The sequence below is a fragment of the Anticarsia gemmatalis genome, chromosome 15 (assembly GCF_050436995.1).
Source record: "Anticarsia gemmatalis isolate Benzon Research Colony breed Stoneville strain chromosome 15, ilAntGemm2 primary, whole genome shotgun sequence".
NCBI lineage: Eukaryota > Metazoa > Arthropoda > Insecta > Lepidoptera > Erebidae > Anticarsia > Anticarsia gemmatalis.
In genome coordinates, this window is record NC_134759.1 from 8390563 (window position 1) to 8413800 (window position 23238).

Consider the following 23238-nt stretch of genomic DNA (forward strand, 5'->3'; position numbering starts at 1 on the left):
ACTAGCTGACCCGCGCAACTTCGCTTGCGTCACCTAAGAGAATGGGTCAAAATTTTCCCCGTTTTTGTAACATTTTTCGTTGCTACTCCGCTCCTAATGACCATAGCGTGATGTTATATAGCCTATAGCCTTCCTCGGTAAATGGGCTATCTAACACTGAAATAATTTTTCAAATCGGACCAGTAGTTCTTGAGATTAGCGCGTTCAAACAAAAAACAAACAAACAAACTCTTCAGCTTTATAATATTAGTATAGATTAAATATTTTCATTTTTTAAATACATATTAAAACTAGCCATATACAAAAGACAAATGCTAAAATAGTATTAATGAAGAATCATAATATTATAATAATATTTAGACTAGTTAAACTATGTTGTAGATTTTCTTCTTACACAAAGAATGACTAAAAAGAATTGTGGTTGAAGGCATTTAAATATATAATGTATTTAATATTAAGCCGAAAATAAACACCCAATTTAAAACATTAATTGTGCGGTTACTAGTTAATGAGTGTTGGATTGGTGTTTGAACTTTTATTATTTAACAAAATTGTATCCATTGTCATTGTTTTTGCTTCGTTTGCGGTTATCGTTTAATTAGTCGAAATGTGAATAAATTTGTTTGAGATTCAAATGTTTATCATATCATAACATAGAAATAAATCACCAACAAATTTACATAATCACATGTTAAGGTAGTTTATTTGCCTCCTTCTCCGTTGAATACAAAGTTTTAAAATAAACTAAATACCTAACTATATTCTACATATTCCTCTATAGCTCACATTTAATTCAGGATGAATCGCGCATGAGCTCAAGCACTGCTTATTAAAGTAGGTTTTATTATCATTACCGCAGACTGGAGAATAACCATATCCTATACAAATTTTACAACCCATATAATCGTAGCGAAGAATCTTAACTCGTAGAATTCGTTCCTTGCATTTTCCTTTTCGGAAAACCTTACGGTTTCTTAGTATTGAACACAATTTCATACAATGTTTGTTGTACCACGTTATTCCGTAAGAATCACAAATAGGGTTGCGTCTATACATTGAACATTCATCACATGTTTTTATTCGAACCGTATCGACGAGGAACGCTAGAGTCAGGTATAATAATAGTTTTGACTTCATTATCCCATACCTGTAATAAAAAGTAATATAATGTGTTGAACAAACAAGTATCAATAAAATAATTCATTTCCTAAAAGTTGAGTTGTTACTTACGATTGAAATCGTCCGAAATAATGTAATACATTTGTTGTTTGTTCATAATTTGTACTAAATAAATTGGTCTATGGAATTTCATAGATTAGATTTTTTTTTCACGTGTCCATATATGTTTACTTGTTGCACTTTTAAAATACTTGAATGTTAATTTAATTCTGTTTAGATCATTCCTCTGATATATTATGTAACCAATTTTGTTTGAAATGTACCTGCTGTACTCGACAGTGGATGGAAGGACTGTTTGAAATCAATTATGTTATCTTGTTAACTTCCATTATTTTGTAATTCCAATTAATCGAACGTGAGGTGACGCTAATTTATCAATTTCACGTGGTTATTTCAGTTTTGAGTCACATATTTACTTACATCATTAGTGGAGGTAAAGAAAATATGTTATAATAATTGGCAGCCTTTAAAAAAATATTGGATCTAATAAAATATGTATAAAGAAGATAAAAAATATGAATGTATCATCACTGTGAATATGACAAAGATCTTTCCAGAAAGTTTTAATTGATAATCATAGTTACTATTTTCAGGATTTGAATATTTCGTAACGTAACGTATTTAGTACACGTGAGTGATATTCCCAAATGCCAACCAACAATGTTATTATTATTTATTTACTGCAATATTTGACGCTTATACTCGGTACATCCTGGAAGTAATTTTACAGCAGGAAGGTATGGCGTCGAGAGGAAACTTGTATCCTGCTATAAATTGAAACTGCGCATTATATTCTAAGAGTAGGTATTCTATATAATGTCTAACTTACTTGTTGGGGTTTATCAAAAATCCTTAACACTGTATATTAAATACTATTATTAGAAACAATTTTTTGTTAAAAAAAACAGAGCTACTGCAATCACTAAGGGCGCTTATTAGGCTTTTTTATACAAAAATTGTCGATAATAGTAGAAAATTGCCTACCACCACTTTCAATAATTATTAACAAATACTGGAGTTTCTGAGATATACATCTATAATATAAAAATGAATCGCAAAATGTGTTGGTAAGCGCATAACTCAACAACGCCTCGACCAATTTGGCCAAATCTTTTTTTAAAATGTTCGTTGAAGTTTAAGGATGGTTTTTACGGCGAGAAAAATTAGATTATCGCTGGAAAAATCCTAAAAATAACCCTTTTCTTTTTCTCATACAAATCTATATATATAAAAGAAAGTCCTTATAACTCAAGAACGGCAGAACAGATTTGGATGAAAATTGGTAGGTACGTAGCTTAGAGCCAGGAGAGGGACATAAGATACTTTTTATCCCGCTCGACCGTGTTTGAACATGCTAGAAGAACAGAATATGGAAAAAACAACACCAATCAGTCATGATCTCCTGGTAGCTGTGGATCTATTTTCCGATCAGAATTAGGCCTAAAAAACTAAAAAACGGCTCTATAAACTATAAAAACTCTCTATAAACCTTTTCACAGTTACCAGGAGATCATGACCACTTGCTTGCTAAACAACTTTATTTTTTATAGATTTAGCTTCAAAACCGACGTAATTTCATAGAAACTTTTTCACCCCCGTTAAGGCAGAATTTTCAAAAATATTTATTGCGTCATTCTTAATTTCTAACTATGTAGCCAAATATTAATTTTAATCGAATTAACTCCAAAACTGACGGAGTTTCATACAAACTTACCCCCTCTTTCTACCCCCCTAAAGAGCGAATTTCCAAAGAAAATAGCCTATATGTTAGCGAAGACTAATAGCTATATAACAAAAAAGTTTCATCTAAATCCGTCCAGTTGTTTTTGCGTGAAAAGCAAACAACAAACAGACAGACAAAAAAAATTAATCATATTTTTGGCTTCTGTTGGTTGTATGAAGACCCCCCATTTCAGTTTTTCTTTAATATGATCTATAATGTGCAGACATGAGATTGTTATAATTTTATTATATGTGTAGGTTTACAAACACTTTTTTTAAATAATAAAATGCCATTTTTATTTTAGAGACAAATACAAAAATCTAACAAACTACATTCAAGATTTCAATCATCTATACTTATATTATAAAGCTGAAGAGTTTGTTTGTTTGTTTGTTTGAATGCGCTAATCTCAGGAACTACTGGTCCGATTTGAAAAAAATCTTTCAGAGTTAGATAGCCCATTTATCGAGGAAGGCTATAGGCTATATAACACCACGCTATGACCAATACGAGCAAAGCCGCAGTAAAAAATGTTTCAAAAACGGGGAAAATTATCTGTTATGTGACGCAAGCGAAGTTGCGCGGGTCAGCTAGTATATGTATAAATATGTATATATTTATTAAATAAGTACCCGTCAAAATATTCAAAGTAAAATCCTACTTCAAAAATCCTCTTCGGATAGCTCAAGTGCAAGAGTATGAAATGTAAGAGCGCGATTTCAATATTGTTGGCAAACTTTATGTGATTCGTAGAATTTTATGAAAACTTTTATGATAATCGCGCAAATATATAAATGGTTCAGGCTATAGATATTTTAACATCATTTTTTATGGCCTATGAACCTATTTAACATAGAAATGTCTCTTAAAGATTTTCGACAATTTTTATAAAGCGGTTTTCTACATTTATTACTTTGGCAACGCTTTACAAAACAATAAGATTTATCTTTAGCAATGACATTTAAGTAAACCTCAAATCTATATTGACAATACAAATACCAGCAGAACATTTTCTTTGTGGACTGTACTTAAAATATCTCTTATTTATAGTGATGTGTAATATTCAACTTAGATAAACAAACACAACGAAAAGCTATCTGCTTATTTTCCAAATTTTAATGTCATAAATCAAATACACTTTTCGTTATAACCCGTTAACGTTATTTTTACGACTATATAGCGTCAGATAAAACAATTAATGATTATTATAACATAAAACTTTATGCACCATTTGTTCTGAGATTTTGCTTATACTGTTCAAAATTATTTGTATTGTTACAGTACATGCTTTGAAAAATGGAAATACTGTTTAAAATTTGATAGATAATATGCAAGTTTGAGTATTTACGACGGCAATGTAATAAATCACAATAATAAAAACTGTAAGCGCACATAAAATATAAGGAGCACTCGTTCAAGAAAAACTGTGTAATGTGAAGATTTTATAAATGTTCTATGATAAACTAGCTTGAAACGATAAAACATTTCATATATTTCATGGGCCAGATTATATCAGCACGGATACGGATTATTTTGACCTGCTATCTTTTTGTACCGCTCGAAACTGTAATTGCCTTGAAAAAAAAATTGACAATCACCTCGTTTCTCGTCTTAGCAAATTATGGCTTATGGAATAAATACATACGTGTAAATAATTATAGTGATTTTATATTATTAAGTTTCTAATTTTCGACAAATATTTAATATATATTTTTTAATTTAATTTATAGGTTTGTTTTTATTTGAAGTTGTTGAATGTATTTGAAGGTCAAAGTGAAGTTCAGGTATAAGGAAGTAAGAAGAACAAAACAATATCAACAAAATAAATACCTTTTATTTTAATAAAAAGTTAACCCATATGTTTTATCTTATGTGAAAACTTTTTAAATGAGTATACTTTCATATCAACACACTTTCCCATGTGAACAATTTTAACATTCGGATCTTTAGAGCAGTCAATCATACAAAACTTGTTGTCATATGTTTTACCATCGGACGCACAAACGTATTCCTCAGCTCTGGGGCAAAGATAACATAAATCAATGTCCTGTGAGATCGCTTGATGGAATAAAATGGTAAAAAGTATGAATACGATTGATTTCATTATTTATCTGAAAAAAGAAATAATTTTAATGACAAGATGTTATAATTTTAATGACGATTATTCTTATTTGTTCTTCCTTTCTTCTGTAGTAGGTATAGTATTTTTTTAAACAATAGAAACTAGTTCTGTGGTTCGAATTAATTTTATTTCTATGTTTGGACATTAGACAACCAACGGGCACAGAGTGTGACAGATAATATATTATAATAATAGAATCTCCGAAACTGTTCTTAACATCTTTAAAATCGACATAATATAGGCAATTACCTCGCGACAAGTAAATAAGTGCATACTCACATACAAACACAGGCAGGTCTGCTTTATTTCAAAACTTATTTGAAACGAACATATTTTCATCGTCTATAATATTAAATTTATTAATCTTTATCAGTCAATTATATATGGAATGTATAAAATATGTAAACACAATACATTTTAATTTCTTCATAGTTTTTTTATGTTAATATAATTAAAAAATGTTACCAAAATGACACGGTTACTCTATTGATTAGATTACCATGTTACTACAGCAATAGTTGAGGTTCTTTGTTACAACACTGGGCAAAACAGCATTGTAAAGCAAGACGGAGCGAAATAAATTCTTTAATCCAAAATTCTATATAAAAATAGTAAAATCAGTTCTAAAGTCTTTTATAATACACTAGCTGACCCGCGCAACTTCGCTTTCGTCTCATAAAAGGGAATGGGTCAACATTTTACCAGTTTTTGTAACATTGTTTACTGCTGCTCTGCTTCTATTGGTTGTAGCGTAATGATATGTAGCCTAAAGCCTTCCTCGATAAATGGGCTATCTAACACTGAAAGAATTTTTCAAATCGGACCAGTAGTTCCTGAGATTAGCGCGTTCAAACAAACAAACAAACAATCAAACAAACAAACTCTTCAGCTTTATAATATTAGTATAGATAGATAGTATATAGTATAGATTTCAGTTTTCAGCATATTCAGGGTTTAAAAGATAAATGTACAGTGATAAACCGAATGCACTACAATTGTACATTTCTGTTTTAAAAGCGAATTGTACACAATCACTACATATACGCTATTTATAGGGACGCTGCCCCCGCCGCCGCGGCCGGCCCGTACCGTGCCGCAATACTAATATCGTGATATCTCCTAAACTATATGTCTAAATAACACACTGTAAACTGCAAAAATAATCTAAATTAAATGCTCGTGATGATGAACTTGCTTATTTTGATAAGGATATATGTATTATTGGTTATATCACCAGTTAAACATCACTCAACGAATTAAATGTTTTTTTAATACAGAAAAGTAGTTTTTGTGACTTAAATAAAAAAGCTGGATATATGTCATCGCGGACTTTTTTGTAGAACTAATAAAAACCAATGTTTTTGCTATACATTGTTCTTACTTGTATCCAACGGTATAAGCGGCGCACGCACAAATGCAATCTTCAATTAGATTTTTTTTCTGACTTCTTGGACATAAATCGCTATAACTCAGCTAATATAGTTTCAATGTATTTCAATTATATATAAAAACCTGTCGGAGAAAATACTCTTTCTATTAGTGAAAACCGCATCAAAATTCGTTGCGTAGTTTTAAAGTTTTATGCATACGAAGGGACTACAGACAAAATGGGCGACTTTGTTTTATACTATGTAGTGAAGCGTAAGTAATAAAAATATTTTTTTTATCATAATTATTAAGTGGTCCGCACCATAACCACTGCGTATTATCAATATGGATGTGATACAAAAGAATATCCAAAAGGGTCAAATTATACTTTTTGGTATGTAAATATTACAATAGCAATACTGCAGCGATTAAGTTTTTTAAACTGTTTATTATTCTCAAACAGTTTTATACAAACAATATGTTAGCTTCAAAAAGTTTAAAGGGGAACTAATTTTCAATTTCACCCCGTCACCCCTAATTGCAGTATCCGAAACTTTTCAGCGTATCCCATGAATAAGTTGAGCAAGAAGTTAAGGACTAAAATAGATCAGCCTCGTTCTAATTAGGGAGGAGGAAAGTTTTCATATAATTATTTCATGAAACTGCGCAACTTGGTTGCAAGGTTTGATTCTTATGAAGATACAATTTGATTGTGCAGAAGGTATAAAAAAATTGTTACTACTATGTTTGAGGTTCGTGGTCAGTTTCAGTGCGTTATGCTTCTACTTATTGCAGTACTTATAAATTCACTTTACGTTAACTTAGACATCAATTTATTTATTTATGTTTATATTAACGTAAAGTTATTATCAATGCGTGATAATCATTACTTCAGCGGGCAGACTGGTCTTATACAAGTAGAGTCGCTAAATATTTTTTTGTTTGTATTGTCAAATTTCGTAACTTATATGATTATTACAGAATTTACTACCAGATTATGTGAAATAACTACACTCATGTTTTACTCAACTACAAACCATCATCACATCTAAAAATATTGTCCACATAATACTTTGTAAATGTGCAAACAATGATTCCGCTAGCTGTTCCCTAGACGATTCTTTATGAAACCGTACTGTACCCGAAGGTCTGCATGGTTTTATTTTACTCATAAAATCTTATTTTATTATTGGATCGTAAAATTCATGCACCATTAGGCATCAACATGTTCGAGCTTATGGAGCTTATAGCATATAATATTTTCCAATGTTTAAACGAGATTTAGCAATCTTTATCACGATCAATCTTTCAGTGTGAAAGTAATAAAAGGTATAGATGTAAGTCAGTCCTAATTTAACACGTGAATTTTATAGGTAGGTAGGTTAAAAAGGGTGGACAATATTTTTCAAGACTTTTTTTTCGAGTTGGTACACAAATCAATAATTACGTATCTGACTATTATTATTATAGTTTGTTCCTACTATGTTGTGAAGTATATCACGCCTATTAGCGAATAAGAAAAAAAGCTTTCATAAGTTCCAACTGTACCTACTAAAAAGCAATAGCAGAAATTTGTATGTAACACAACCCTATTTAGCCGGTTGGGCATCTGCCACCCCTAATTTGTTTAGGTGTCCCTTTTGTTTATTTAGCACATTCAATCGTTTGCATCTCTTTCCAAGACACAATTTATATTTATAGCTTATCACATGTCCTTTAACCTTTCACCTTTAACCTTCTAAAAAATTGTAAAATCCTATATCAAAGCTATGAATAAATGCTAACCTATCGTTGTTTGTCTGCAACGTCACGTATTGCGAGGCTGTCGGGCATGTGTTCGTTTCCTATCCGATTGAGACGGGTAAAGCCGCACATCCACCGCAGCGTCTTCATTTCCGTGACACTGAGCCGGATCGAGTACCGCTTTAGCCAAACTTTGCTTTTCTAAGAAACTGAATACGTTCAGTAATACATTGATGTTCTGCAAATGTAGCGCAATTTCCAATTGTTGTAATTATCTTGTTGCTTTGGAATAGTGAAATTTAATTCTTCTTTCCAAAGAAGTTGAAGTTAATTTTAGAATCCGTTAAATAAGGTTTTGTACAATGGAGAATGTTAACAAATTTGGATTATTAGCTCTCCATATTCTCTGTTAAATATAAAAAATACTAGTGAAAGAATTACTTTGATACGTCAATTAGTTTCCGATTTATAAGAAAAACAAGTTGTAACCGCGCAAATCGGTGTGACGTCATTGTACATTAGGCTAGGTCTGGCTCACATAGTCTTTTTTAATAACATTAACTATTATTACACTTTAAATATAATAAGCAGACGAAAACACAACAAAATACTACATAAGCTATTACATCTACGGCTGCAGACTTGATATTAAGCGGGACACGGCCCGCGCGGCGTGGTGTACTATGACGTCACGCTGTTAGCGGGACTCGATATTTTTTGAAACTTTGAATGCTTGTAAAATCAAAACTACTTGGTATTTTTGACTAAAACAAAAACTAGTTTTCATGTACATGTACAGGCTTTACTGAGTCAAAATTTCAAGCGATTTGGCATACCTAGTAATATTCTCCATTGTTAATAACTTCACAACTATAATAGTAAATTATTAATCGATTTTTTGTTTGTGTTTAATATAACAACTCCATTCAGAGAAATAATGAGACTGGACTGAAAATTAAAGTAATAGTTCTTAAAGGTTTTTTATGCTATTTTCTGCATGGAAATCTTTACCTTACACAATTTTAAACATAAGTAGTATAAAAGAAAACGACATTTATACTACATTCGTACCTTTTAAATTGCAGACTAAACCTTTAAATGAATTCATTAAAGCAACATTTTAACTTCATTAAAACAATATGTAAATCAAAGTCAGAATTGCCGGTTCTAATTCACCCTCGATTTACATCGCTGTTAGCTATTAAACATAATGCCGAGTAGTTTGTTTTCGCATTAAAACTTTATTGTTACTCGGATTCAATTCAACAATGTAGACGTATTTACTTGTTTTTCTGGGGGCACGGAAGTGCCCCCGCAAGTCGAGCAAAAAAAAAGCGGCACGGCCGTAACATCCTTTTCTCGAAGCAATTCGGGCTATTTTTGACACCCCTATAATTTCGTTGTGGATAAAACAAGAAGCATGGATTTTCAGCAACTAATCAGTCATTGTATAAACACGGTATATTTAAAATTTCAGTCAATTTGAACCAGTAGTTTAAGAATGACAACTTGTTAAAATTTTGATTTTTGTCACTCACTGATTCACTGATTCACTGACTCACTGACTCACCGATCATCAAAAGTCTAAGGTACTTCTAGCAGACTAAGAAGCCTAAAATTTAGAATACAAATAGGCTTTAGTGTCTTAATCATGGGAAAAATCTAATATTTTCTAATTTCGGTCCAGTTTTCTAAATACACCAACTGCAACAATAACTTTGTAATCCTATATAAATGTTTAAGATTACAAGGTTACATTTGCAGTTAATGAATTATTATTACTGTAGAAAATAAAATAAATAGGTGTAAATAGGTACCTACTATATGAGGCATAACGGGAGGGGGTAAAGGGTGGGTAAGGGTGTTTAGTCCATAAAACTGAACAACATTCCCATAAGAAAATATGTTGAATTATGAAAAAAAACGTCTTTCCATACAAATTGGACTTATGTTCGCTCTACAAAAAGAAGTGAGATGCCATCAAAAACATTCTGTAAAAACCTCAAGTCTCGCCGTAAAAAGTTGTGAGATCTATATAATACCAAGTCGATTAATCTATTTAGTCTCTACTTAAAGGACCTTCTGTCTTAAGTTATTACGTATGTTATTATCATGCCAATTTAAAAAAAATACCTTTAAAACAAATAGATCGACTTGGTCATCGCAAGAAAACACAAATTCGCCATTATTAACATTTCAGGAGCATTAACTTCTTGTCGTGCTGTGTAGTGTGATACATACTAATAATCAAATCATGCGATGGCCAGGTCGGTCTATTTGTTTTAGAGGTATTTTTTTTAAACTGGCATGATAATAACATACGTAATAACTTAAGACAGAAGGTCCTTTAAGTAGAGACTAAATAGATTAATCGACTTGGTATTATATAGATCTCACAACTTTTTACGGCGAGACTTGAGGTTTTTACAGAATGTTTTTGATGGCATCTATTATATTGGCGAAGTGTTAGGTTCGGTTTGAATTTGGGGAACGGCTTTCCGATTATTGTTTTCAAGAGCAATAGATGATAGAGACACTCAGCTCGAATGTAGATACAAATTTAGGAAGTAAGCAAGCCTAAGTAATGTACAAAATTAGTTAGAGTGAAATCGTTTTTTTGTTTTTTTGCATTTTTTGATAAAATGAAAATTAAGTTATAATATTAGGGAAAATAAATGGTTTCAATAGTCATTCATACTAAAGCTTAAAATTTGAACGAGGACTAATTCGATGATTCATACGAGGTCAAAGAAATTTTTTTTTAAATAATCTACTTTTACAGAAACTAAATACACTGTTATACATATTGCTGATTACAAGGACATAAATAAGCTGCCAATTTCAGCATAATAAAATGAGCTTTGATCGTCTAATCATAGCGTAGATTTATCACAATTACCAAAAAGCGTTGATCACAATTGTTTATATTACTCAAACGAATTAAGGACACGTAATACAATTTGTAGATCAAATAACATTTAATGATTAATTAATGTCCATTGTTTCACTCGTTTTATGTCTAATTTACAGTATAAAATGTTCGTTACTTGATATTCAAAAGACTAATTTAATTAGCACTACGAAGCTGTTTATTGAAAATCGTAAACTCAATTTTCAATTCGCTCTTGAAGTCTCGAAGTAAATTGTTTATATTGTTTCTACTAGGTAACTGATTACTCGAGTGTAGGAAATTAGAGTTATTTATTTGATGTTCAGAAAAGATAGCTCTAGCACATTTTTAATACAGATTAATTATTTGAAGCAAAAATAAAAGCAATTGAAGGTAGCAACAAATCAAAGAATATTTTACACATTTTAAAATACATTTTGTAATTTACCCTTGCTTTATACTTTGTTTGCAATCACATCTCGTTAAAAAACGACAAAAAACCAAACTGAAAAATCATGACGGTTTTAATGCCATGTGTTGTCTTTTAGTCCTTAAAATTTATCCCTTCAAGTTACTAGCATTTACACCATTTTCACTGACCAAACAAAATACGCGTGTCAAAGGTCTTTTTAACAATACATCGTAACTCACCTCGTCCGTTAAAGAAATATAGTACCTTTACAAAGCTTTATGGTAAACTTACTAAAAAGGGATGGCGGGCGTCCCTGTTTTAAATAATAAATGTACTTTACACCAACGGGGGTGTTGGGAACTTGCACGCTTGTAAAATTGGGTGCTGAAACGATATTTAAAAAAGCAAAATGTAGATTAAGGCTTAACGATAATCCGTTCGGTGATAAATTGTATAATATATATATACCTATATATGTATGTACTTATGTATTTGCTTTAATATGAGTTGTTGTATTCATAAATATTGATTTACTTACTCTTGCCTACATAACACGATAATAATGATTAGGGAAAATAAAGTTCACACAATTTTCCGTGCTGAAATGTCAACAATATAACATTATTAAAAGTTCCCAAAACTCTTTTAAGGGTAGTTACAATTAGTTTGTATCGCTTATTAAATTGACGTCTGGAATTTGGTGAAACTGATTTGCCTGGTATGAATAATAAATAATACTATCTAAAGCATCTTTATTCATTGATTTACGAGAACATTCAACTTCCTGCAACACGCAATATCCGCTTACACTAAGTTGTATAAACGAACCTGAAACAGATCAGAACCAGGCTTCTAAAAGCAAACATCGTATCCATAATTTTAGTAACAACGAAACAGCAACAAATCGAAGGGAAAATATTAGAAAGGTTTCACATGTAGCGAGCAAAATTATTTTAAAGTTTCGACGGCAAACTTCCGCGATATTTCCAAGCAATAAATAATATTAGTATCGCGAAAGTTATACGATAATGGTGAGGCGAGGCGGCTGCGGAAGACTGTAGACTGTATTATAATATGACAAGAGAGTTGACACTACTATGGACATAAGTTTCATATTATAGGTAAAAGCTAAATGAATTTAATGCAGTTTTTTGAACAAGGATACATTTTCTCTACATTCAAAATAGGAACTGGTGGGACTCCCGCCGATCCTATTTGACTTTCCTGCTGAAGTACATCTATTGTTGCCATTGAGCTTATACTATGACAAAAACACCTTCGCGCTGCACAAACTTAGAATTCTTCTTCTTCTCCACAATTTTCTCTTCAATTTCTGTATATGGCAGCTGATAGCCTGCCCCGGAAAATTGAAACTTCATTTAAACAGTTCCTTTCTAAAGGATTAGATACGGGTTGTAAACGTATTATCTACGCGGTCTCTCCGTCGTAATGAAGTCATTCCGTCCGTAAAAAGTGACCATTGTCAATGTAATAATATAGCAATAAAGCACACGACGGGCGGTCGTTGACATCGTAAAACCAAGGAGTATGTAACCCTGTTTTCAGTCCAGCGGAACGGAAAATTGGACAGGACACAGTCTTATCTCTCTGAGAGGACGTGTGGGTTCCTTCCTAATAAAGGTGATTATTATTGTAAAGTTCGCAACGTGTTGTTGTAGCAATTCGATAAGTACAAGTGAAGAACTAGTGTGAGAGAAAAAACTTTGCAATAGTACAACTGTACAAACGTTAGTTGTAGTTATTTTTTTCTGATAGTTTTATTAAAAAAAATGGAATTTGTAATCAAAATAATGATTGAAAACCTTAATTCTTAAAGCACAATAAAAATAAACTCAGAGCAATATTATCCGACGAGAAAAATCTACGAGCCTAAAATGTAAGTGAATATTTTAAGACGAGTAAAACGCAAAGGAATAGAAAATTCTCATTTCATCTTAAACGTTACAGATTAATCTAAGCTCAATCAAGCTAATAAAGTAATAAACAACTTATAACAAAGTTCGGCTGCCATCAAACAAAGCAACGCTATTTGTCGATTCCACTCGCAAGTAAAGTTCCAACAGTAAATTAAAATTACAAGTTCCTAACATCAATACTGAAACAGGGTCTGCCGGCCGGAATAATTCATTTGATTGAAAGTCCTTTGGCGAAGAATGGACCATTGTTCCATAAAGACTTCCATCTTTAATATTTTAACACCAGCGTCTAAAATTATTAGCAAGCTTCATAGAACTTACGATGTTATAACTAATTGTTTTGAACAGGAGCCTAAAGTGCCAGTAAATTGTAATTGGAATGTATTTTATTCGTTCTAGAAACTGTTTTATGCTAGTGTTCCCGTTCAGTGTTAGTGCGCATATGAAAAGTACCGTCGTAAACTTACGGAAGCAAATTTACGTTTGCAACAATCTATGAGCTGTAAAAAGTTTGAACTCGTATAATTGATTGTGTGTTGCTTTATAGGTATCTAAAAATATAGTTTCGTTAGTAGTAAAGCTTGTTTTTTGAGAACTTTACATTCTTGAGGACTCTATCAAACATGTGAAATATGTATGCCACAAACTGTATAAAAACGCATTTCGTAGATAACTCTTAAATACCTAAATAAAAAAAAATAGGGTTTACCTAGTTCATGTACTTCTCTGTCTTTGTAAGATACATAAAAAAATATTAGAGATAAAGAAAATTGCGATGCCCAGACTGCATCGTAGTGTTTTCATAATCTACTCTCATGTTATAGTCCCGCAGGTGAATGTTATTGCACATGAAAATATGTTTGAAAATTCAACAGTGCAATCTCGAAACGCAATACTGATTTTGTGAATCTGATATGTTTTGATTTTAATAAAGCCTTCGAGAATAATCTTATTGCACTTTATATTCAAATTGGTTTTCATACTGAAGCCTGAATTATTTTTCGTTTTAAACTCCACTGTGATTTTCTTTTGCGAAACGGGTTTTAGAAACATTTATATAATTAAAGCTTGGGCCTTATTGTCCCAAGCACAAATAAAAATCCATAAAATACAGTCGCAGTCCCGTCAACAGAATCTTTCCTTAAAATATTTATGTATTTAAAGTGATCAATGACTTTACCGATAACTTTAAATACGAAAAAAAATCCGTTCACTTATTTGTATAATGTTATAAATTATTAACGGTTCAATACGACACTTTTATATTCTTGAGACGCTAAATTTGTCATACGCGTTCAAAGGACCTACAACAAAGCATTTTTTATTGAAAATACAGTGTACAGAAAGGAAAATCATTGGGCCGAAAAAATATACCAGTAATATCTAGTCTGAAGTATATTGTGTTGTCCATTTGGACGTTTTATGAGATCGAGACTTCCTTTGTTGGCCTCAGGCATTGACTTATTGCTACTTTTCTCACGGTGACTGTACATCAAAATAAAAATTTCACGAACAAATTGAAGCAAAAAATATATTTCTTCAAGATATTATTTCTTTATATTCCAGTTTCCTGAAATGATAATGTTACTCTGTAATTATGGATACTTTCACTGAAGTTGAAATTCGTATCCTCTTGTGAATGTTCAGTAAAGTGATTTTGAAGACTTGTAACTGAAGCAGAATTGATTGTCAAGAGGATTGGGAGCAAACTTTTGTAAGCGAGAAAAGTTTTTGGAGCAAAAAATAACAATCTACATATACTACTATAGGTATTTTATTAAAATTTTATGTTGGGATTCTTTCATACTGGCTTGGAGGTTTGTTACTTAATCACGCTCAAACCACTAAACGGACATGGAATCAATATTGCTATAGATATAGTTCATAGCTTTGATTAATAAATAATACCGAATTGCTGAACAAGTCTTAAACGCGATGACTATTTTGAGGTTACAATACATTATTTGTTACCCGACGTACTTAATTAACAATAGATACTTTTGACCCTGGGAAATCTCATTTAATCAAAGTTGTGGAAAGAAACAAGTTTGTGTTATTAGAATGATTTACATACTCAGTTCGTGTAATATCTACTGGTGTATCGTGATATACATAACGGACACAGGTAACACATGGCTGGCGTTGTTCTTTCGACTGAAACGACCCTTAGTCGGTTCTTACGACACCCACGGGAAGGGATGGAATGTTTTAATATTAGCTGACACAACACGGCTAATGCTGAATATAAGAGGCTTTTATTTAATTCTATGTGGCGTCATGGAGGTTAACTTTTCGTTGTTACTAATTTTTAATTAACTTGGTACATGTTAATAATTGCGCAACTTGAGGGGTGATTTTCTACAACTATCGATAACCGGCTTACTACCGATAAAATTTGTATCGTAAGATGATTTGTAGGTACTTCAAGTGGGTGTCGTATGAACTATTTTAAATGTCAACTATCGATAATAACGACTGTATTAAATTTTGTTTTGAATTGATTAACGTACAAAATAGAAAATTTTACTAGAGTAGGTTTATAAAATAAATCTTAATGTTCTTTCTATTTTCAATGGACATCTCACCACGAATATTTTAATCTTTTACATTAATATTCACAGTCACAAAAACCCTCAACATTTTCCATTTTAAAATACATTATTCATGGCCATTTTAATTCTTTTATAGAACAGGACATGCATTTGGTGTTTCAATCGAATATCAAGTGAATTCTAGTACAACCCATCAGACGGCTATTTGCATATATTTACGACCACAATGGTCGATTGTGCCTTCTTTGAAATATTGAAGGCGGGAAATGCCTTATTTACATAGTGTTCAGTCAACGACGATCAAAGTGAAGGTACGAGATAGTTGGAAGGTGCGATTGTAAAGGAACTATTGATCTTTATTGTACAGGAGGAAATTCTTTATTGAATACTCGAGTGTTACGGAATGTAAAAAATTGAAGGGATTTTTCCTCGCGACAGTAAATGTTTTTTGCACTCGATAATGACAATATAAATTGATATAGGTATTTTGTCACTGTTACATCTATTTAATCACTTTTTGGCTTGTTTATTGTTTTATGGTGTCAAATTTTAACACCATAAAACAATGATTTTGCAACTACCCAACTACAAATTGGTAATGTCATGACTAGTTGAGGCAAAAAGTTACAATAGAACGACTTCATTTTATTTTTTACATACCGAAATATTATGATGTAAAACATGGGATAAATTAAATAAACCGGTAGAGTTGGGTGCAGAAGCCTTATTTCCCTACTTCGCAAACGATTTTCATTCACTCAAACTGAGTGAAAAGCGCAAGAACACATCAAACACTTCCATACTACTGGAGGAAATTCCATTACACCGCATGACATTTGCGATATAAAAACACTATACCCATCTAGGTCACTTAAACGGATTACTGTCAGTCCATATGTTTATACTCCTGCCTTCTTTGCTATCACTTTACTTTATTACGTGGGTATATTCCCCACTAATTCGATTAGGTACAAGCCGTCTTGCAGCGAGAAAAGCTCACTAATTTGATAAGCAAACTACATTAGAAAGTGATTGAAGTATTTTTCGTTACTTCAAAAACGTTAATGGGATTAGTGGTTATGTTTACTTTTCCTTCAAAAATTTAAAATATAGTCCGTTTCTGTTTATTGTTCCTGAATGTCGGGAAAAAGGTCAATGACATCGCTGATGTACAATTATCCTCAATTGCTTTTGAATACTCTAAGTTCAATCTGGCTACAAGCAAACGCTTACTTTTTTAATGTTAAGGCAATTTTAAAATTTAAGTGCACTGTAAAAATTCAACTGAAAATAAATCGTTTAATTTAATAACATCAAAACCATTTTCTTGTTAAAAATATAAGTCAATTTGTTGCACCAGTCGATGTGAGATCGTGCTAAGAATAGAGACTACTTACTGTTATTGCCAGCTAGGTAGAAATGGCGGTGCACCCTCTTTGCAACAGCTTAGGTTTATAGGAATACGATAAAAATCTCTATACACAATTGAAGTGTATATGGCACGATAATCAAATAACCGCATTAAGTTGTCTAATGAAGTATTTGCGTAATCATAATAAAAAGTTTTGGTTTTCAGGCACTTTTGTAGACACTAAATAACTTTCGCGCGTCCTATGCGTGTCTGTATTTTTAAGGAAGGCGATTTCTAAATACGATCACGGCTTATGAAAACTAAAAGCAATCTAAATGCTTCTCCGCCCTAATACTCATGGAACATTCAAAATAATTCACGTGGGCGAAGCATTATATACTCGTAAGTTTGCTGTCGAAAATAGGCTTTATAAAATATCCTTATAATAATAGAATTGCTTCTATTTTTGTTCTTTATTGTACTAAAATTATCTTATTTTATTTTAGAAACTTATTTGTTCCATAAACTGGCCGGCACACCCACGAATTTTAACCGCATCGATCGCCAATCCCAAAGCCGTCACTATAAAAATAAAACGTTTGCATCACAATAGCGATTTCCCTATGAATATGTTTTTATACAGTCAAAACAAAGGTGTGTTCGTGCCAAGAAACATTTGCATGTTTCGTGGGTGTTTGGTACCTCCTTTTGTTTTTGTTAGGAAATACGGGAACACTGGCTGGAAACACGTCAGGGAGTGTACAAGCTATGAAAACCAATTTCGTTGCGCAGTTTATAGTTAAATGCTTTTTTAAAACTGAGGTTCGAGGTTTGAATTTTTTGAAAGGTTTTCTGTCACGTAACGTTGCTCTATGAAAAATATGAGACTGAATTTCTGGCGTCTTAAATGTATGATAATTGAAATATAAATAAATATTGTCTTAATAAAGTGTAAGAATAATAATATTAAAATTCATAACTATCAACCAACGACATCAGTGACGTTGTGGTTAAATTCTAGCACTAGACCATCGTAGCGTTTCCGCAGAAGATAATCGTGGGTTCGATTTCCTCTGCTATTTCCCAGCCGCAATCCGAGAGATACTTAACTCTACATACCGCCTATGAAGCCTTATAAAGCAATGTTTTTAATTATATGGTTATCATCTAAAGTACCGAACCGCAATGGTTATAAAATCTTACTCCTCTATTCAAAATAAGCCGACCGAAACAAAGTAATAAGCTCTAGTAAAGGATAATCTCGGTAGATAAAGCATTTTCAATAAACAATGAGCAAATTACTCCAGCGAGGCGTGATTTATACCACGCCCTCTATTCAAATAGATAATGGTCCAATTAGGAACCTCTATGCATTGTCATCTATGAATAATGTGCTTAGTTGCATGGGCTTGAGGACGATATTGATACAGAGAATGCTATTTGGTATATTGTATGGTTGGCGTATTGGTTAAAGGATCTACTCGGCGCTACAACCGCGCTGCATGTAGGTCGGAAAAACATAGGTCAAAAGTTGTAGCCTGAGGAACGAGTATAGTAGAGTTCCGAGTCTGGATTTAATTACAATTGACATACATACATACATAAAATCACGCCTTTTCTCCATAGGGGGAGGAACTTAGTCAGACAGTAGAAAAGACCACTTGGTACGATTAATTAATGTGTACAATTAAAAGGTTTATGTGTTTTGGCTAACCAGTTAGCTTAGTTAAGAATTAGTAGTATGGGTGGACATTACACAAACTCCAAAAAAATGTGTACGATTTATTATTCAAATATTTGTTGTTATTATTATTATTTAGTTTTAAAATAAAAATTGTGCAGGGTCACAAACTTTCATATTTTCATAAAAGTGTTGATAGTAATTTTAGCCAGCTGTAACTAGTTTATTTTTGTGTACGCAAATAAGAAACATATTTCATTTCATAGTATTAGTTTGTCTCGGAGTTTTCAAATATTAGGTGAAATATATCTTTTACCTGTCTACCTTTTCTACCCTAATTTGTGTTTTCACTATGTTCTTACCGAAGAGTCACTAGTTCGCCTTGCACATAATGTTTTTTATACAGCTTTATACAGTATACTTGTGCAGTTATACACTTAATATTATCTCAACACAACAATAGATTAAAAGACATGTTCAACAAATATTTACTCGGTATTTTTGAGTGTTCTATAATTCCTATTGTACTAGCTAAGCATTCCAAAGCCATCTTAATCGATAACAAATAGCTGAGTGCAACAGTACTCAATCCTCCACACACTCCAACACGTCTTACGTCTTATTTAAAAGCGTAGAACTTTACAGTACTTGCACAAACACATCTTAAATGTGAAAAACATTCTGCACTTACTTTGAGCTAAAAGTGCAAACAGTTTCAAATGCGGAGGTAATTTTAACGTGCGGTTAGTAAGAAGGGCTTGTTCCCACTGCCTCAGAACGAAACATAGGAATCATTCTAAGCTCACAGTTGTCTGATTCGAAACAAAACAGAGCTTGTGTGTAGAGTATTATGCTTGTCAAAAAAAAATGTTTTGGGTGGGATCCATGTACAACACACAGGATGAACGAGTTCTCATAGTGATCAATTTCTACCACTAACGAGTACACTATATTTAACGGTTTCGATAAGTATTATGTAGTCGGTCACTTGTATATTTAAATGCAGGTGTTGGCATGGCAAATTGGATGGCATGATTGACTATCAATATTATGTTTTTGCTATAACGGCAAACTGTATAAACGCAGCACACCCAAGCAACTCGATAGACGTAAATTGAATTAAAATTGCAACAAAATGTGGCAACAGTTCACATTTTTTCACGTTTTGACAATAAAATAAAGATAGGTAAAGACAATAGTGGTTCAACGACAAATTTATCGTTACGGTTTGATGGAAACGCGCTCTATGGTAAGTAAATGTCAGCGGCAAGTTCCCTGCAATTATAGCCTTTGGAACTACTAACGTGGGTACTTAGAAAGTTCACGACATTTTTCAGATTTGCTAAATAGAGCTAATTACGTCTCGCGCTATTTCAGGTTGCATGTTTGCCAAAGGCTTGACTTCATAGGAATGCTGCATGGTTTATCTGATGTAATTGGAATGTAATGGTGCATTTACTACAGTTATGTTATGGTGAAGTAACACGAAGCAACTTTGAAATATTTAGTGTCATTATTTATTTAGTGAATATATTCGGATAATAGTGGCATTGTAACATAGGGTACGAATTGTTAATTTATTTCATGTAAAATTGAAATGAATAATTAATTTTAATCTAATATCAAGGTTTGTAAACACTTCCTCAAAAAATATGGTGTTTAGCTCAATACAGAGCTTTATATTGAAGCGGTCCCATAGGTCAAGCAAGTATAGTAATATAAAGTTATTAATTAAAACACAAGTCTGAAATAACACGAAAAGAAAATAAAATTCCGATATTTTATTAAAGAGAGTTTTATTGTTTTAATAAAACGAAAATAAAGAACGAAATTCAATTTCATTTTGCAGTACAATAAGCCTACTTGAAATTCACCGGAGCGAGAAGTAAAAACACGAAACGGAAAATATAAATTGCATCACCGATAAAATACCGAAAAATTGCGGAAGAATAAAGAAATACATGAAAAAGTATTTTTTGTTTATCTGAACTCGGTTAATTAAATTCGGAAGTTTGGAGAGAACATGCAAATCGGGAACAAAACTAAGGGAACAAAAGTGGAACGGATTCGTGCTGATTTAAATGGATGACGTCATCAGCTACCCCAAACAAAGGTAGAGTGGACAAAGTTTGACTTTATGTGTCTGCAGCTAACCGTGTTCGTGATACGAATTTTCAACGAAGCGATACCAAGAATTGAAAATATTGAAGTTTGAAATTGATTTTTCAGCTGTATTTTTCTGTTGTTTTTATAACATTGTTGCTGTGTCTCCTTATTAACTATTTCCTTGTTCCGAAGTACTTTTTGGATAAAGGATTGAAAACTAATTTTGTTTTTTTTTGACGATTAAGACTAGTTTTTATCCTTATGATCTGTATTTGTGAGCTAGATTTCAAAGTAATTAGATTTTTTTGCATGCAGTAATTTAACTAAATGTTAAAATGAAGAGGCAGGTGCTATTTTTAGAACAATGTTATTACTTCAAAATTCGTAATTTATTTATTAGAGGGACCCGTGAAAGAACGCTCATTGTATACGCCTAACTGTTGTAGCCTCACATAAATTCGAGCACGTTCTACAATACTTACACTAAAAGATCAGCAATTACCAAACATAACAGATTCCACTACCTTAAAAAGGGACGACGCAATTCGAAGCAGAAACTCCTTGTTATATAGACGTTGTTTTAACAGGTCCCAATTCTTGGCAGTCGTGTTGCGAATGACAATTAGTATAGCATCTAAAACGCCGTGATTTCGCGTTTACTGCCTTCATTTATCTCTCCTGTTGAATTTCAATGGGAATTCTGTAAACAGATTGTAATTTAAAGTGATTTGTTTGTAAACAATACTATTTAGTAAGATCTAGGTTTAATCTTAGAAATAGAATAGTTTTAGCGAACATTAAATTAATTATTGCTATTCTACTAAGTGGTAAAGTTGGGTACGGTAATGGTGATGAGAATGATTACCTTGATATCCTGAATTAGGAACAATTTGAGTTTGTTCGAAGAAAGGCAACTATTTCTATGCTTCATCTACGTCCGTATACTGCTAATATCAATTGTTAAAGATGAGTACGCAAACATTTGATATGTATTAGCTAAGAATTAGCTTCGCTCATAGCGCAAATGAAAATTGTTTTTTATTGGTTTAAAGAAGTGTAGGTGTAAGTATTTCACTATCCTGATTTTGAGAGACGTTTACTCTAAATTTACAATTTTAGAATTTATTGCTCTACTTTAACATACACAATAATAAAAATAGTAATAAGGCAAACACACATGAGAAAAATATATATGTTTATTTAGTTACATTATACCGAACACAGCGACAGTAGTAAACATTGAAACATTACGAAGTTCCACCGAGAGTGACAATAACTCGTAAAGTTCTAAGTGTGAAGTAACGGAAGGCAAAGGTGACGAACATTACTCCAACACATCGGAGAAACTTTGTTAGGTATTCCTGTTTCACGACGTTTCCTTAAGCTGATAGAGACGGAATTACTTGACTTGAGTATGATAAGAACAGTAGTACATTAGATAAGTCATAAATGGATATATAAGACGGGTGATTTTCTACCACTATCGACTATCAACAACCGGCAAACTATTGACAAATTTTGTATGAAACACTGGTAGGTGCGGAGGGAACAAATATGTTAGAAGTCATGTCAAATCTCGACACTTCATAGTTCCGACTGTTGAAATACGCACTACATGATGTTCTATATTTAAGTTTAAGTAGCATTTAGGTTTTCGTGAAAATTCTTCTTTTTTAATTTCAAATTGAGTCACAAAAATAATTAAACTGAACTGAACATTTGATACTTTTTCGCATAATTTAAAAAAAATAGACAAAAATAAACTTAAGTAATTTGAATAGCCGATAAAAATGAGTTTTATTTCACAATTTTATTATAAGCTTGACACCTTTTCGTTTCAGTGCTATTTCTTAATAACTCAAAATAAGCTCTTGTCGGCAACAGTAATTAACTTAAATTAGTTTTAACTAACGAACTCTTTTAGTCACTAAATCGAATTGTTTTATTTAATCAAGTTAATTAAGGTTTCTAGGAACTAGCTGTTTCTGCGAAGTTTACCTTGACTAGCGCTAATTGATACTTTGTTATGACGGGAGTAACTTGAGTTAAGTGACATTATTCGATCTTTTGTTTTCATCTGTAGACGTTTTCTATAATTCTTTGGAAGACATTTGCTACGGTCTTATTGCTATTATATTGTTTGGTGATTTATTAAACCTTTTTTTAGTTAATTA

The 23238-nt window shown here is 32.1% G+C and overlaps 1 protein-coding gene and 1 long non-coding RNA gene across 19 annotated transcripts in view; one reads left to right on the top strand and one right to left on the bottom strand.

Annotated features, from left to right (window-relative positions):
* SK (small conductance calcium-activated potassium channel) overlaps positions 1-23238 on the top strand; it is a 256721-nt gene that overhangs the window by 48574 nt on the left and 184909 nt on the right. The window lies entirely within an intron of this gene.
* LOC142979019 (uncharacterized) lies at positions 4717-5361 on the bottom strand. The gene is made up of 2 exons (XR_012959793.1): positions 5304-5361; positions 4717-5013 (listed from the first exon to the last, which is right to left on the bottom strand). It is a non-coding gene; the product is annotated as an uncharacterized LOC142979019 (long non-coding RNA).